This window comes from Alligator sinensis, unplaced genomic scaffold (assembly GCF_000455745.1).
Source record: "Alligator sinensis unplaced genomic scaffold, ASM45574v1 scaffold660_1, whole genome shotgun sequence".
Lineage (NCBI taxonomy): Eukaryota > Metazoa > Chordata > Crocodylia > Alligatoridae > Alligator > Alligator sinensis.
Genome location: NW_005842237.1, coordinates 880,438 through 896,243, shown reverse-complemented (window position 1 = coordinate 896,243; position 15,806 = coordinate 880,438). Strand labels below are relative to the sequence as shown.

Sequence of the window (15,806 nt, the reverse complement as noted above, 5' to 3'; positions counted from 1 at the left end):
CCCCCGCCCACAGCTGCCCTGCCTGGGCCAACTCCAGACCTTTAAGAAAAAAAACCCAACCCCCGCCCCCTCTCCGGGACTCGTGAGCTCCTGCAGCAGCTTCGAGGCTTAGTGGGGCTCATGGAAGAGCCCCCCATGCAGCTTGGGGCAATGGGGGTCAGCGGGGATCATCCCCCCCAGTGAGCAGAAGTCAGTGAGTCTTGGGTTTGGAGTTTTTTTTTTTCCTTAAAGGGCCAGTGATGGGGCAGGGAGGGGGGCTGGGACAGAGGGAGGGGTCTTGGGGGGGCTCATGCAGAGCCCCCCATGCAGCGTGGGACAGTGGGGGGCAGTGGGGATTGCCCCCCCGCCGGGCAGCACCACGTGAGTTGGGGTTGTTTTTCCCCAAAATGCCCGGAGCTGGGCCGAGCAGGGCAGCCATTACTGGGGCTGGGAGAGCGGGCAGGGGATGGGCCTGGGAGATATGGATATTTGGCAGCAGCTGAATCGCTGAATCAAATTCAGCCAAATTGATTCAGGACAGTGATTTGAATCACCAAATCAAATCACTGTCCTGAGCCGGCTGAATCCGAAGTGAATACTAGCCACTTTGCACAGGCCTACTCTGCATTTAGAAATCCACACAAGGTCAGTGGAAGCTGTTGATGCTGAGCACCTTTAAAAAAACAGGCCATGATGGTAAATTCCAGTGTAGCCAGTAAATCTTTCAGATGGTTTGTAGTTTTATTCCCCAGGATTTTAAGCCTAACCACAGTGTAATTACACAGCAGTTGCAATGTAACTACAGTATCATTCAAGGCACTTTATTACAAAATATAACTCATTGTTAAGCTTTATTAGGAATTTATTGTTAAACAATTACCTGTCTTATTTTGTTCCACTTGTTTCTGTGGCCTGGAGGAAGTGGTGGTCCTTTACTTTTCCCCAGAGAATATGGGCTAAAATACATAAAAGCCCTTTTCACTGTGTGAAAGGATTTAAACCTACATTTCCCAACGCTGTTAAATATTTTAATCACCTGGTTCTTTTTCTGCGGGGGGGGGAGGAGGAAGTAGGGGGGAAGTTGCTCATTATAGTCTCATGAAGAGACTGATACTGTAGCTCAGTGGTGTAAATGCTTATCTTTGTTAGATCTTGGTCCCAGTGCCTGTTCTTCTGAACAGTTAGGTATTTTATAGAAAATGGAACTTCAGCAGGTGGGTCTGAGTGAGTCCCATGGCAGAACACCTGGAAGCATAATGGCTATCAATTCATGTTCATGCTAAAATGGTGGCTGAATTTTGCCTACTTATTTGCAGGCTGAAAAAATATTCTACTGTAAGCAATAGATACCTAGACAGAAACGCCCCCAAAAATGCAGATGGGAATATGTAGTAATGTGAGTGTACTTTTATCTACCTTCATCTTAAATTCATTTATGCTACCCTTGGTAGACAGATAACCGCACAAGCCCAGTTTTCATGTGCACCTAAAACAGTTTGACTTTATGATATGAGAACTGAAGAATAATAAAGTAAACATACATTTTTAGAATACCAAATACTCTGAAGACACGGGTTGATCTTATTAAATATAATGATGGTGGAATCTTGACAATTTCTGAGTTTGAGTTAGGTTTACATAGCACCTGAAACACTGGATGCTCATCTTAGTCACTTAAACTTTTGATCCTGTGTGACAGGGCTGGAAATCCTTTGAGAAGAGACTTTTCCGTAAGACTCCCAGCATACCTTCTCCAGTCATGGGCAGAAATAGAATGAGAAAAAACCTTCGTTATAGGATTTTGATACTGGTGTGGACTGGGACTCAGAAATGTGAGGAAAAATACCCCAAGCTCCTAACTTGGAAAGCCAGGATCTTATTTAATTTTTTTAAAAGGTCAGTTTGATTTTGCTTTTAAAAATGACAAAGATTTATCAGGTTTATTTTTAGGTGCTGTGAAGCATTAACTACAGCATTAATCATTAGTTAAATACTGCCAGCCTATATGGAAGTTGATAGTTACAGAGAAAGAGAGATGAGGACAAAACTTTAGTGAAGTTAAGACTGGTTTGTAGTCAGTTAAGACTGGTTTTGAGTGTGTTTAAGATTAATTTAAATTAGAAAGCACAGTCTTTTAGGAGGTCAAAAACATTTTTTCACCTTTCTTGTTTATACTGTTTTATACAGCGGGAGTCCATTCTTCTCAGTTTCATCCAGTTTCAACAGAACAAAAAGACACTTGAATGGTTATTTTGTCTAGCCATGAACAACAATGGAATTGTTGAAGCAAAAAAAAAATCTCTGTAAAAACAAAACTGATACATATCTCCAAAGAACAAAGAAATACAGAAAACAGAAAGCTTAATGAAAATTTATAACACATATCTGATGCAACTTCACATGTGTAATGTACTTGCTAAGGTACTTAAATAGTTGTTTTTTAAAAATAAAACTGTCCCTTAGAGAGACAAAAGAAATCTTTAGATATTTAGAATTAGGACATTTGCCTAGAGTTCTTGCTATTTAATGAAGGCTGCTTATTACGATAATGAACTGAGTTATTTCTGCACAATAGCAATGAGTGCATAGAAAAAGTAGTTATTCCTGGTGGCCCACATTTTTGCATTTTCTTTTGTCCAAGCATAAAACCATTTTCATAAACCATCTGGGCATTATATATTATCAATAGTTGATATGCTGTGTAAACTCAAAACCTATTAAGGTTATTCGATTGCCGTTTGTCTCTTATTTGTAATCCTCTGATAATGCCATGTTTGTGTGGTTGACTGTTGCTTAATAATGACTAGAATTGCATTTCCTCAAATGTGTTTTAATTACGGTTCCCAATAGGCCAAACTAGAGTATCAAAATATATGAAGCTTTTATGCTTTTTTTTTTTATAATGAGCAGAGGCAAAGTCTTTAGCACAAATGGATTACAATTCCCAATACTAGATGAGAATGCTTTAGAACTGCTGCATGCTTTTCTTTTGTTTGACATCCCCTTGTCCTCAATGTTTTTCTAATCCTATTATTTCCTTTCTTCAGAAGTACAGAATATAATATCTGCATTTCCTGGAGAGGAAAGGACAAACTGACAAGATCACTAGCTGCATTATGCCATGTTGATAGATTGTTTAAATCCTGCATTTGTAATGCAGATGGAAATAAACAGTTTCTGAACGAAAGCTGATTAAAGAATTTAGTCAGAATTTTGTTTCACAAAGAATTTGCTTACATAAGCAGAATGTAGAAGGTAATAGAGCTTAAGTGATTAAGCAAAGAAAAAAGACCAATTCTGCAAGGTGCTAGGTACCCTTGATTCCATTTTGCAGGGAGAGTTTGAGAAGGTGGGGATGCTGTGTATCAGCAGCTCACAGGAGGCACTTGAGCAGAATTGGACCCAAGGTAAATGCATTTGATACTAATAAGTCCTATTTGTTGCATCTACACAAGATGCTTTACAGCATATTAGACTAATCTAATGCATAGTAAAAAGTGTGTACATGTGCACAGCAATTACTGCACAATAGATTCATCTAATCTAATGCACCATTTTTTAGTATGTGATGATTAGCACAGCTCTCCCAGTCTCTGTCCTGATCTCCATGTGGCTGGGAGGCAGCTTCCCAGAGACTGGGACACCTCTCCCCTGCCCGGTGGAGACTGGGATCAGCCGCTGTGCCCCCTGCCAGCCCAGAGCTGGAGCTTCCCCCTGACTGCTGCAGAGGGACTGAGCCGGGTAGGAGCAGCCCTAAACTGAACTGTTCCCATTGGCAACATATTTGCTCCAGGTATATGTGGGGGCCCAGTTTAATACATGTGGGCACCCATTTGAATGCACCTGAATTTTCTGCGCAGAAATTTCAGGTGCGTTAATTGCATGTGTAGACATGCGCACTAAGGAAGGATGCATCTCCAAGATAACCACCAAGCAAATGGTTGTGGAAAGCATTTGCTCCCTGCAGTTTCTACTATATGCACATTTTAAAATTCTGATTGTAATTAGAGATGAGCTCAAACCAAAGTGTTACATCCGCTGAACTTTTGTGGAATGTAAGACTTGGAATCCAAAGCTGGATCAATTTCTGAATTCTCCAGCTGGTTGCAATTTCCATGACGGGATGCTTAAAATCCAAATCTAGATGTCAGAGAGCACTATTACTAGTCTTAATTATTATCAAGTTTATAGAGCACTGTTCATGTCCTTTCTCCTCTGGAGGATGTCTCTCTTGAATTTAGTATACTTTTCCAGCATTCCCCATAGTCTCCCTTTGTTGCCAACTGCCATGCATTTATTAGTTTTCTTCATAAAGATCTTGGCCTTTAATGTTGTACTTGGCTAATTGAGAACTATGCTCTGAATTGCCCCACGGGACCCATATTTTTACTTCACGATTCTATAAACAGAAATCTGAGCTTACTGTTAAAAGTGGAAGTTCAACACTAGAGGCATTCTATACATTTTAAGTTAACAAGCTGGAGGTACAACATTTGCCATAAAATAGAAATAAATCTTAGGGAAAACAAGCAACAAAACCAGTGAACTGTAGGAAAAAGAGATGGATAGCACAACTGTAGATAGTAACAGAACCATGATTTTAAACAAAACATTGATATTTATTTTTTACCCAAGAAGGAAAAGTAAAGTGTAATTAACCATTCAACATTGTTTTTTTTTCCAAAAGCCTTGTATTGTTTGCACTATATTTTTGTTCTAGGACCAGTCATCCCAAACCACTGATCAGTGGATAAAAGTAAATGGATGTTTTGCAGACTAGAGTAACCTTAGCCAACAGTTTAGGAAAGGAATTGCATTCTGTGTATTGTCTTAATTGAAATTAGGTTGATGTACACTGGCTGAGGTTCTGACTCCATATTAACTAAAAGTTCTTAAAAGGTGACTTTGCTAGATACTTAAATGCTTTTTTGAACCTGGACTGTGAATATTTAGTGTACATTCTATATGTGCAGAAAACACTGGCAGGAACAGGTTAATAATCAACAGAGAACATCTTGCAACAGTCTTATGACCAGGTTAGGGCATTAGATCTTTTTTAGCCTCCTACTAATGTCTAGAATGTATTTAACTTTCTCTTAAATGACTGGACCATCATAATAAACAAATGTAGTAGTGAAAAAGCATAACACACAAAACACATAACTCTGTAATCTGCTTTTGGCTATGAATACAGTAAATGGTATTGAAGTATTTTACTTTACACCTCCTGATTCTAGCAGCAGTTATTTTAAGTTTAATAAGTATTGCTGGGAAAGTAACAGTAATACAAAATGATTCTTAGTAAATGTAGATACAATATCTATACTGAAGAACAGATTTATAATAAATATGTAATGCAAAACTGTACAGTAAGAGTGATTTTTGAAGTAATTTTGTGAAATATTTTGTGTAAGAACAGTGAATGCTTGATTCTGATTTATTAGTTAAACCCTCTAGACGTTAGTAGTAAGACATTTTACTCACAAAAGAACAATATAAAATAAGTCATACATTTAGATCCTGCTTTGGATCTCCCATATGCCTTGAGGTACATATGAATTTCAAGCAATTGAAATGAAGAAGCAGTGTAATGAGTCTCTCTTAAATTATGCAGTGCTAGTGTTCTCTCTCCTAGGATTCTGTATGCATTTCAAGAAACTTGCCAACTGTGCAAAAGGAGAATGGGATGATTGAAATGGGCTGGGTGGGAGTTAAAACATGTTCAAGAAGAGCTGGATAAAAGGATGGGAGGAGAAGAAAATGGCCAAGAAAAATATCCCTGAATTATAAAAACACTGGGGTCAAATTAAACCATACGTTGTTCTATGACCATCACTTAATGAGCTGATGACTGCAGTACAAATCCTGACATAAAACTCCCATTTGATTTCTGTGAGAGTTTTGCATACATAAGGTGAGCAGGATTTAGCCACATATGGCTTCCCACTTTGATCTTCAAAGGTCATTTTCATATTGCTGAGCTGGTTTTGAATATGTCTCTAATTAATTAGGAAAGAAAAAAAAAACTCTTCTGTTTAACATTGAGCAGATGTGTCTTTTCCTCCTTTTTAGCATAGATATTAATGAGAATGCAAATAAAATACTGTTTCTCTTCATCACCTTCCTTATAATATTAAAGAGCAGTAAAGAATCCATCTAATTTCTTTCATGATTATCCTTCTGCGTGATTACAGTAGTGGCTATAGCTCCTGCCCAGGAAAGTTCTATTTTTTTGGTAAAAGCAGGTGCATTATCCTCAGCCTTCTGCATGATACCTTTCATATAAACTGTATTCTAAAAACACATTATAGAGTTACAGTTTATAACAGAAGAAGTAACAACTAAGCCTAAAGAGAGAGAGAGACTGAGAATAACAGCCATAGACAAGGAGAAAGTGTAATTTGAAAAGAAATAGAATGCTAATGAGGTTATGAGATAAGATAGCTGTTTTACGTAGCAGAGATGTGAGGAGAGGCATTCACACAAGGAGGGGCTAAGACTGTGTGAAGAGACAAAAAGAAAGCCTGTGTTAGATGGGCAGAGGAGACAGGGACTTTGGTAAAATTCACTACAGGCACAATCCACAGAAAACCGAGGACCCGATTCATTGGTATGCTCTGGCTGTTTTGCATTACTCAGGTGCTGCAAAGCATCCCTCAACCCTGCTTATCTAATCAATTTATTTGGTGACTCAAGGCAGCTGGAGCATAGCGGTGACTCTGGGCAAAGTTCTGGATTGTAGGATGGAGCAAGTCCATGAAGAGTTTAAACAAGGCAGCCAGGTTTGAATGTTATATCCATAATGGTTTTTCTTTCTTTTTCTTTTCTTTTTCTTAGACATTTATTGCTAAGGCATTGAGAAACAACACAACCATTAAGGCATTAACCCTCATTGGATTCCTGGCATGAAAGGCAGAGCTAGAAGTATAGTCTAGAGACCTCCTGATTGGGTCTTGACCACAATGCCATTTTCCTTCTCTCAGAAGTTGATGGCTTGATGGCCTTACCTAATGAATAAAGTTCAAGTGGGGGGGGGGTCAGGTTTTGCATACTGTTGTGAAGAGGTAGGGAGTATTTTTTTGTGTTAGTTTGTGTCTGTAAAGCTGAGACTCGCTAAAGTCATTTAAAAAAGAACTTGCAGTATTAAAGATGAGAGGAGATGAAGGTATGGATAAGAATTTAAGGTAGTGGCAGAAGCAGAAAATATTGCACAATTAGGTACTTCCTGTGCTTTCCAGAGCATAAGACACACCTGTGAATAAGATCCAACCCACCCCCAAAACGATTAAAGTTTTAGGGGGAAAAAGCTTTTACCATAAATTATTTTTGTTGTATAGCTCTGGTATACATAGCTTAAGTTTAGATTTATTTTTTCATGAGAGAAAAAAAATATCCTGTGTATTGTACATTATATATTAAGTATGCAAGGACACCTAGTAATATGGGGCTACTCATATGCTTAAAGTTCTATATTAATATACAGAGGGAGATGGGAAGAGAAGATGTATTCAGGATAACCCTAACATTACAGACCATTGAGGAGAGTGGGAATCTGACTAGAGGATGGGGATATGAATTGCTTCAGGGTGCAGTAAATACCATATATTCTGTGTTCTGGAAATTCTTAGGTTAGCAGACTGTACTATTTTGTGCACTTAATGCAACTATTTCTTCACTGCCAAATCCAGAGTGGAGAAGATACAGGTGGTTTAAGTAAGAACGTTCACAGTAGGGCTGAGCTCAGCAGGTTACTCTAGATGGCATGATTTGTTCTAGCCACAGGTATTCAAAGAAAATTATTATAAGTGTTCTGAGGAAGCACTTACTAAAGAAGATTTGGTTGCAGTAGGAATTTACTAACTGTGAGTTATTAAAACACAGTATGCACAAATCAATTATTGTGAAATCTTTTTAAAGTGGGCATTGTATATTATTGCATTATCAACAGCCTTTTAAAAGTGACTACTGTACTGGATTTCTTCTACTTATTATCACAATGCAAAGGTTTGGTAGAAGTTAACAATTTAAGGCTGGATTATAATTGTCCAGAGTATTCCTACAGTAATTATTTGCTGTAGCACAAATTCAGAGATAAATGGATTGTGAATCAATATACTCCTTAGGTTTCAGGCTAAGCTTATTTATTCAGAATCTTTCTCTTCTTGCACTGTATACTTCCCAGGAACATAACTACTGTGGAATCAAATGAGGGCATGGCCCTGAGTAATTTTATTTGGTGCGACTCTTATCATGATAAATCAAAGTTAACTTTCATTCACATGGCATTTTTCCACCCACCTACTCATCTCTGTGAGGAAGAGGAAACTCATCTTCCTTCCCACCTTCACAGCCTCACAGTGCATCTGATCTTTGCTAAAATAAATTTTAAAAAGTGACTACCTGTAACACCTATTATTGGGCTTGCTATACAGTTGATTTAAGGGCTCAATAGTGCAGTAGGTAGACTAAAGAAAATGTAAGGGAAAACAATTCTTATAAGCCATTTGTTCACCAGCAGTTGGAAAAGAAATAACAAATAATTGAATCTGCCATCATGCTCACTTGCCTACCTTCATTAGGTCATTACACTGTCTTGCCCTTTTCCTTTTTCATAAATAAACCCTTGAAACAGTAGTGGCCCTGGCAAAGATCCATAGATTACCTTGCTATTAAGGTACAATCCGGAAAAAGACCTATACATGAATCTAATGCATTCCTCAGTGCAACTTGGTATTTATTCTTGGATGTGGGGGACAGAGACCCTCTCATCTTATTATACCCACTCTGCATGGCTTCCTGCTAATGTTTAAGACCATCTACTGACCAAATTTCTTTAGTTTTTTTGTACCATGATTATCACTGTACTTTGAATGCTAGAATTTGTGTTCTGTGCTGCTTGCAGGAGTGTGACATACCCCAAGGGGTTTAGGAAGCAAATTCAATAAGTTATATTCACAGAGAGATTGGTTTGAAAATCTAATGGTGTTCAATAATGATGTACTTATACTGTAAACTGCACTAAAATATATTAAAAGTACCTTTGAATTAAAAGGACAACCGGCCTAATGAATATTCTTTAAACAATTAAATCTCGACCCTTTGATCCATGACTACAGAAGATGAAGGATTTTGCTACTTTCAGTACTTTTATTTCTAAAGTGTTTTAAGTGCAAACTAGATAATCTGACATGTTTTATATGCTTAACCTTTTTACATTTAAAAAGGATTTCCCTTATCTTCATTTAATCCAAGCCTTGGATAATGTAGATCAGTTTTAGTCAATGCACATTTCTATGCTTTGATACACTGATACAGCTCAAGTAGTTCATATGTAAATGGAGGAAGAGGGTAATTTAGTTCTAAACAGAGCAGGCACTTCATGGTGGCATATATTGGACATAAGAATAAAGATAAAATAATTTACTCTCCTTGCTTAAGGAAATGAGGTTAAAAATATAATTTTTCCTTTACAAAATGGCAGGGAGTAGAAAATAGAATGAAATAAAATGCAGTAATAAAGTTGCTGAGGGTTACTAAGCAAATTAAAAGGAAAATGGTTGGCTGATCTGATAGATATCTTGAATATGTAAGCAATGGATGAGAAGACAATGGATAGTAGAGGAAAGCTGGGAACAAGAACTTGGAAAAGCAGTCAATTCACAGAAATTTGAGATTCAGGCATAAATTGCCATGCCAAATCAGACCAATAATCTATCTGGCCCAGCAGACTGTCTCTGATAGCAGAAGATGCTTCAAAAGGAAGGTACATGAAATTTAGTAGTGCACAGTTTTGGAACAACTTTCAGATGAATGAATGTCTTCCTAACCCCATAAGATATAGTGGTTGACTTGTGCTATGAAGTATGAGAGTTTAATGCCCTATGAAACTGTTTTTATTCCATCTAATATAGTATTGGATATCCTCATTTTTCACATAAATGTTAAATATTTCAGAAACCTGCAAAATAAGCCTTTTCAATGACTTCCCTTGGTATGAAAATAGGATCCCTATGATAAACTTCTGATGAATTTGGTACCATTAATATAAAAATACTTGGTCCTCAGATTTGAAAGTAATTTAATCTTCAGGTGCAAATGATATAGTTTCCCCAAACCTACATGGAAGAAGGCTACTGTTACGTCTTATATAAAGAGGCATATTTAAAAAGTACAGTTGATACATTTATAAGCAGAAGTAGATATTTGGGGGGAAACAGAGTAGCATCTGTAAATGTACATATAATGGATAGAACAGAATTAATGTATTAAGGAGCATCCATTTCTGAGTCAAACATATGAGGATGTGCAAACATATAGTTCTTTTCTAAAATAATGCTGTTATGGAGTGCCAGGTTTTCTTACTATATATTAGGCCCCTCTGTGTGTCCTAGAGACTGAAAAAGGTGAAATTCTTAAAGGGGTTTTATGCAGCACCAGTGATTTAAATGCACTTCTGTGAACTCCTATTTTTTCAAAGGCCTTTGGGGAAGGAGGGGGTAAAAAAACTGTGCACATGGGCACATCCAGTTATGTTTTCTGTTTTTGATGTACTTGATACTCTGAGGAACTTGACAACAAGGCCTTCACATAAACAGATGCTGCAAAGTTTTGCTCAAAAGAAAAAAAACAATTATATATATGGAATACATAGGGCACCATCTGTGTTACAAGAGAGAATTGAAAAGTGTGTGTCAAAACTGATAGATCTGATCACTGATTGAGAAAGGTTAAACAATGACTTGAAGTAGCTGAATGGCAGCTTGTAATGATGAAGAAAACCGAGGGGAAAAAATCCTTAGAAACCTCCGGATTAAAACCTTTCATGACTTAAACATCCAAATGCCAGGGTTCCCTACCATTACGAACAAATTCAGGGAAGTCCTGTCAGTAGGTTAAGGTGATCTGACAGCACTTGTGGAATTGTTGGTCACAAATGTGTCAGGACAACAAATCTTTGCATGGAAACATGCTACTGAATCACTATGAAAAGATGCAACAAGGAAACAAAACTTAATGTTGATCATGGCTGACAGAAAAGGAGAAGGAACAGAGATCTATGTTCTTTGGTTCGGTGTTGCAATTTTTATACAAAAGGGAGTATTTGCATTGTTTGAGCTTTTACTCAAAACAACCCTGACACTGATCCAGGGCTAGCAGTAGGCAAACAATTTACAGCACATGATTTGTTCAGTGAATTTCCCTCTGTTTTTGTTTGTGAATTATCCCCAAGCCGGTGATAAAGTTTATATATTTGTTTGCTTTTCATAATTGGTCAATGGATCTTTGATCAGAATTTGTAGTCAGGGGGCAAGGAGAGGGCAAACTGGGAAATGGTGGAGGTGAGGGGCCGGGGTTGTCCATTCTACTGTAGTGGCAAGTCCCAGTGAGAAAATTTCTGGGAATGCAAACACTAGTGATGAGAACATCTTGCTAGTGCATTTGGCGAGTATGCCTGAAGATTGGAGTGGGTGGGGTGTGTTCATTTCTGCCTGCCCTGGACCCAGTAGCATAACTGAGGAGGAGTGACTAAGGGAAGAAGCCCTGGGTGCCATGCTTGTGGGGAAAGAGTGATGGAGGCACAAAAATAGCCACCACCACAACGGTGGCTGACCTGGCCACTATAACAACTGGCTTTGCCACAGCCATTGTTGCCTTCTGTGCCCAGCTGCCTCTAGTGTTGGGCTGCCTGACTGCATCCTTGCCTGGACCTGCTGCTACAGCTGCATAGACCAGCTCTGAGTGGGAGAGGAAAAGAGTTAAATGGGCCTTGGGAATTGGTATGTTTATGATGTTATTATTTTTGTCCTCTCTTTGGCTACACAGTAGACTGGATATTTAAAAATATCTGGGTTTCTCCTCAGGTAGTAGCAAGAGTCAGATCTAAGTTGTCTATCAGATTTTACATTTGAGCCATATAACTGATTGCATTCTCATTTATGGCCCAGATTCTTGCCCATTTCATTTAATTGCCTCCCTACTTGGTCCCTGGCTCAGCTGATGAGCTGCTGTCTGTCCTCCCTTATGATACACAGTAAAACAGAGCACCGTATTCAGATATAGACTGAATCTGTTGGCTTCGATTGTCAGTCACACTTTAACTATCCTTATTTGCCAGGGCTGTGCTGAAAATGCCAAATGGAGACTTGCAATGCAGAGAAATGTGCAACAGCAGCCCAACAGCATCATTCAGGGTGACAGCCCTATGGAATGGCTTCTAATGCTTCGGCCTTGACAACACTGCACACCAGTTCCTGGGGCATTGACTTGGGCCTAGGAGCCATCCCGGTGGTTGATGGTATCTCTAAACCATCATTGTTCATCTTCTAATACTTATTCATTAATATATTGGCAGCAAAGGTGGGATTAATGGTTGAGGTTATTTTACATTGTTTTACAAGATAGATTGTAAATCCCGCTTTTTTCCCTCCAGATAAGAACTTACTCCAAATACCTTTTAACATAGCAAATGCTTGCCTATGGACAGATGGAGGCTAATGTGAATTAACGTTTTCCTTCATGTAGCAAGTGAATTACAAAGCATCTAAATAGCAGTGATAGGGAAACACATGATGGAAAAAGGGATACAGCAGAAAGTTTAACATAGCTGGACTCTAAGGCTAAGTACAGACCATCAAAAAGTTTGAGGGAAAATTGAACCATTGTTCAGAGGTATCTCTAAACCACATAGATTGAGGTAGGACTAGATGACCTCCTGAGGTCCCTTCCAATCTTAATTTTCTATGATTCTAACCAATAACAAACTGAATTCATATTCAATTTTCACTTGAAAAAGGCAGGTGGAGGCCTGTATTGGCCCAGGCCAGAAGTGGGGGACATTCAAACATGCCTCCCAGCCCACTGATTATTGCTGAGTTCAGCACAACCAAGAGGGGGTCATCCCTGATTGGTTGCCCTACACATGGCCTGCAACTGCCCACTCTCCCCCTGAAGGGGGGAAGGATGCCTCATCCTGGAGTCAGCTTGGCACTGGTTGAGTATGCATTGCATTCCAGTGGGCCAACCTGTGAAGGGGGTGGGGGGCTTGTAGAAAGGGTCTGCAAAGCATCCTGGGATTCTGGGAGACTGCAAGGTAACTTGGATCAGAAGGGGATCTGGGACAGGAGTTCCATAGTCCAGTTTAACTTAAATCAGTTAAGTCTGATACTACATCCATCCAGGTTTATCTTAAACCACATTTGGCCATTTTGAAACTGGTCTGTGTGCACTTAACTTCTGTTCTGTTGCAGGTTTGAACCAGTTTCTAATTACACATACCGGTTTATGTGCCACTTCTGTCCCTAGCCTAAGTGCTAAGAGTTGTAAACCATAATATGGTTCTTGGATAAAACTTTCCAATGGTCATTTTATTTACAGAGGGATAAAGTTAACTTTGTGCTTCTACCCAGCAGAGGTCTATTGATCCATTTATGCCAGAAAGAGAGGGACTAAACCCTTTGACGTACATAGACCCTTAGCTGGTCCTCTTCATATTGGTAAAATATTCCCCAAAATATTCTGTTCTTTCTCCTTCTTGAAGATAATCTGTTCTTTCTCCTTCTTGTATGGGCAGTGGGGAGAGAATGAATATGAGCTTCTAAACTTGAGAGGTGGCACACAGCAGACACCGGAAACAACCAGCGCCAGGCAACATTTCACAACTGTTGCTGCCCCTACCCCTGCAGTGTTTCTTTGTGGAAGGTCTAAATACTGCTGTATTAGATATCTGCACTTAGGGTATTAAAATGAGGTGGGTAGGATTCACCTCCTTTTCACTACTGTTCCTCATTTTTAACTTTTAAAAAATGATAACCTCCTCATCCATAAGCCAATTTACAAAGATCTTTAAAAATGGCTGCAACAGGACTTCCAGCAAGAACCCCCCTTTTGAACTTCAATTCATGGCCATGTCTTTGAATCTTCTGCTGTCTGTGAGCCTTCTTGCATGGAGAGTTGTTTTGAAAAAAAATTTCAAACTTGCACTGGTTTTGTTTGTTCCAGAATTCACAGCTTGAAAATCCAGCCAAAGAAAATTCCTCCTAGCTGTATCTGGGAATAAAGCAAGTTTCTCAGTTGAAGTTCCTTTATAAGCAAACAAATTAAGTCACTGATATCATGAAAGTGGAAAGACAGGTTTTGTCTGTCAGAATATTTGGCATGGTCTTGTGAATGGTCATCCTCTGTTTTGCACCATGAAAATCTTTTGGCATTATGCTATGGAAACTTCTTGAATAAGCAGAGGCAGAATGCTCTGTGGAAATCTTTGAGAACAAACTAAGTGTTTTTCCACCTCAGAATCTGATGGTGATCAAAGGCTAGGCTTTACAAATAAGTGACTAATATTATTTAATATAGTATTATCATTTAAATATGGTATGCTAAGCATTTAGTAAAAGTTTTGTTTAAGGGCTAGTGCTGGTATTTGTGCTTTTTTCTGAACATTGAAAGGATGTAAACAAGTTTTCTGGTAGGCGTTTTTACTTTCTTTGTTGTCTTCCCTTTTGTTATTTATTATCTTCACTTTTCTTCCCACTCCCTAACTCCAACTGGTAACGTGGGATGGACTTTTAGTTAATGTTTGCAACATGGAGCTTCTTTCCCATGAGTCCATTGTGCTAATCATATTTCTGTCTTCAATGTATTATTCAGAGAAAATTGAAGTACCTTAATTTTTCTTCCATTATGTCTATGCCAAGGTTGAACGGGTAATACATTTATGGAATTAATAAGGCTGAAAACATGTATATCTGCATTTTTTCTTTGATAATGAGTGAAATGTGAGTGCTCCATAGATAATAGATTTCTGTGTGGTATAATTTGTGATAGCTTTTGAAAAAAATAGATAATGAAGAATGTTTTAAAAATGTTATGTATAATAGGGAAGGAGATGTCAAATTATTGTAACCAGGTGAGCAGACTAGCAGTGTGGATGTAAAATGGCCTTATCAGTCAGATGATATGATATATTGTTATTAAAAGACCAAGAGAGAGACTAGATTCACAATAAAACATACCTTTATGCTTCAGCTTGTATTACAGGAACAATGATGGTCACTAATACACAGTGTTCATATTGTATTCTGAAAGAGTGATCACAATTTTTTCAGATATTTGGCTCTTTTCTGGGCTCAATGTCTATAAAGTAAAGTAATTCTGGTTGGCTGATTATACTGCAGCAGGGCTGCAGGGATCTTTTATCAATCACTGGTGACATGGGTGACTGGTGCCTCCCAAGTCTGGGGGGCGGAGGAGCATCAGATCACTGATTGGGAGGGGTACCCCAGCTGCCAATTTCCGACCAGGGGGGTTCCCCAGTGGCCAATTGCTGACTGGTGCACTTCTGCTGGCATTTCCAGTTTCATGGCTGGTGCTTCCAGGGGGTACATGGTCAATCTCAGGGGGTGCACATGCACCCACGTGTACCACCTATGTATTGCCAATGACTGGTGACACTAGGTATCCTTGCTGTCAGACCAGTGCTGCTCCTCTTATCCATAGCCCATCATAGAGCAGCCTCTTGTTTTCTCTCCTAAACTTCCCTCCTGTTTTCTTCTAATGATTGTTCCTTTTAGAATGGCCATTTTTTGTGTGGGAGGAGCAGGGCTCCAGTAACTTCTGTGTCTGTATTTCTAAAATTTTAAGTCCATGTGGAAATACAGACTAAAGGATAATTTTGGAATTACATCAGAATTCTAATATAATAAAGGTCTTAGTCTGTTTGTCTGTGTGTCTGTCTGTCCAGACACAATGCTTTTGGGCAACTTTGCATGCACTGCTGAGAGGGCTAGCAGTGACTGGCTGCATGAGCTTCACCTCCTCAGGCAGGGAAA

General features: G+C 38.8%; 1 protein-coding gene across 7 annotated transcripts in view; it reads left to right on the top strand.

Annotated features, from left to right (window-relative positions):
• Positions 1-15,806, top strand: part of GRM8 (glutamate metabotropic receptor 8) — a 582,624-nt gene that overhangs the window by 228,707 nt on the left and 338,111 nt on the right. Inside the window, exon 1 of one of the 7 annotated variants that reach the window (XM_025208558.1) lies at positions 6,521-6,761. The exons of the other annotated variants lie outside the window; for them this stretch is intronic. The gene's annotated coding sequence lies outside the window, so the exon portion shown is untranslated. Of the gene's footprint in view, positions 1-6,520; positions 6,762-15,806 lie in introns of those variants that run through there. 7 annotated transcript variants of the gene reach the window in all.